The sequence below is a fragment of the Triticum aestivum genome, chromosome 3B (assembly GCF_018294505.1).
Source record: "Triticum aestivum cultivar Chinese Spring chromosome 3B, IWGSC CS RefSeq v2.1, whole genome shotgun sequence".
Classification (NCBI taxonomy): domain Eukaryota; kingdom Viridiplantae; phylum Streptophyta; class Magnoliopsida; order Poales; family Poaceae; genus Triticum; species Triticum aestivum.
In genome coordinates, this window is record NC_057801.1 from 58,346,277 (window position 1) to 58,348,929 (window position 2,653).

The following is a 2,653-nucleotide window of genomic DNA, read 5'->3' on the forward strand; positions in this document are numbered from 1 at the left end:
GATTAGGCGTCATACGGAGGCTCGAGAGTTTGTTCCATCAAAAATCAAGCGTGAACAGAATAGGATAGCACATCGGTTGGCAGTGTATAGTCGTACAGAGTCTACTACTGCTGTATGGCTGGGAGGAGCCCACCTTGTATTGAGGAGTTGGTGCCTCTTGATTGTAACCCTATGCATATGGAATAAAACTCTCTTTCGATCGCAAAAAAAACAAAGCAAAACTGTGATTATTCGACCACCACGTCGATTGTAAGGTACGACAACTATCCATGGGACGCACGCGTCATTTTATTTTCTCTTTATTTTTTCATCATCACCACCAAATAAAAAGCGCCAACCAAGACTCGAATTCCGTAGGGAGCATCGGAGCAGGCTGTTGTACGTCAGCATCGCGGGTCGTCGAGGCACCAACATCGGTAGTCGGGCTTGGACATCGCCAGGAGCTCGTCCGGCGACATGCGCTCCAGCTCTCACTGCCTCCACGCCGGGAAGGCCTTGACCGTGGACTCATCATCGTCGTCTTTGGGCCGACCGTAAAGGTGCAGGTGACTCATGGCGCGCATCCTCTTGTATAGGCGCATGGCGGCCATGCAGTCGTCGTAGGGATGATGGTGGCCACCCGTCTGTGTATCATAGCCCAGGCAGCTCCGCGTGAGATACCGGAGCGAATTGCTCATGAGCCTAGCGCTGGTCTTCATCAGCGGCCGGCACACGGCCGTGTCCCGCCTGAGGTGCGCCTGGTAGTCCATGCCCAACGCGTCAAGGTCGTGCTCCAGCCCGTGGCCGACGAGGAGCCTGGCGGCGCCGCGGGAGGAGTAGGAGTAGGAGTAGGACTGCTCGCCATTGAGGAGGGTATCCTGCACCCGCCGCATCGCCTGCTTCACCGTGGGAGCGTCGCGAAGGTGCTCGGGCCGGATGCTCGTGGTCTCGTACCGGTAGTGCGTCACTGGATGAGGGGCTTCATGAAGCTCTCATAGAGGATGGCCTCGTGCTCGTCGACGACGCAGACGCGCGCGCACACATCGAGCGTGCCGTCGCTACCGCCGCCGACCATCTTGCACCCCAGCACTACCGGACTCGCAGCCTATGCCTACGGCCCAGGGCCGTCGGCATAGGTCCTCTGCCGTCGGCATAAATCTATGCCTACGGCTGCCGTCGGCATAGGCCCGTCGGCGTAGATCACGTCAACGTAGTCTTGTCAGGCCGTCGGTGTAGTATAGCCCTCGGCATAGGGGCCTATGCCGACGGCCGGGCGCCAGCCGTCGGCATAGCTTAGCCGTCGGCAGTGTTTTTTGCCTTACGGCAACAGACGGCGCCGTCAAAAGCGCTGACGATTCACGGGAAGCCACGTGGCAGAGGTATGCCGACGGTCGAGCCGTCGGCATACCTCTGGCACGTGGCATTCCCTGGTGCCTCCTGGTGGCAGCGCCACCGCGGCCCCGCCGTCTGGCACGCCCTCCCTCGACATGCTTCGGGTGAGGCTATGCACGAAAGAGGCGATCGGAGCGCGGGAGAGCTTGCATGCGGCGCAGTGGGCGCGGAGGGCGGGGGAGGTGGGGAAGACGGCGAGGCAGAGCGGGCAGCCGTGGGGTTGGAAGGCGTTGACGCAGGCGGGCTTGGAGGGCAGGGAGGCGCCGAAGCCGAGGTGGTCGCGGAGGGCGTCGAGGGAGAGGAAGTGCTTGCCGCAGACGCCGCAGCGGGGCTCGTGGTGGAAGTGGTGCGACGACCGCATGTGCTCCACCAGGTGCTCCATCCGGTTGAACTCACGGTACCACGCCGCGCACCTGTGACGGCTGCACGTACAAACCCAAGAAGTCCTGGTCAGCAAGAAGAAAAGGTATACATATTTTGTAGCACACACGTATCATCACGTACGTACGGACTACAAGAGAAAAGAAAAGCAGTGCAACCTTAGGCAAACTTAGTCTCCAACCAAACAACCCCGGAGTATACGAAGATGGAGCAGTGCCAGTGGGCAGCGTTCCTGTGAGCATCTGAAGAGTTGTCCATGGTCGGCAGTGCCAGTGAGACACCTAAGCAAGTGCAGAGTATCAGCAAACAGTAGCCATGGTCGGCAGTGAGAGAGTCACGCCGAACCAAGTGCAGGGACGCAGCAAACAGTAGCTCAGACAATTACCGCTACTCTAGCTACTATGCTCAAGGAGAGAAGAACATATGCGGCAAATTTGACAATTTTGACCTCGGGACGAAATCAATTCACAGAGTGAACTACTCGTGAAACTATTTCACGTCCCTGACCTTTTTGTGTAGCGCCCGCCATGCAGGCGCCACACCCTACGGTGCAACGCATAGCACGGGGGCGTTACACGCCAGTCCACCGTGGCAGCCATGGGCCCCGCACCCAGCAGTGCAGCGCCTCGGAGCTAGGCGCCACACATGTAATGTGCAGCGCCTAGCCGTCGGGCGCTGCACTGTGACTTAGATCCAGCCGCGGTGGCCCTCTTCTCCCCCACCCACCCCATTGCAGCGGTTACAGAAGAACAGAAGAAGCCGAGGCGGCGGCCCTCTCCACTCCCCCTCTCAATCCCCTGTCCCAAATCCTTCAGATCCGACGATTTGGTCCGTGGATTTCGTCACCAATCCATCCTAGAAGGTACTCTCCTACGATCCTCTTCTTTCTATCCAAATGCAA

General features: G+C 58.9%; 1 pseudogene; it reads right to left on the bottom strand.

Moving 5' to 3' along the window:
• Positions 1–383: 383 nt before the first annotated feature.
• Positions 384–2,010, bottom strand: LOC123064738 (RNA exonuclease 4-like; annotated as a pseudogene).
• Positions 2,011–2,653: the final 643 nt, after the last annotated feature.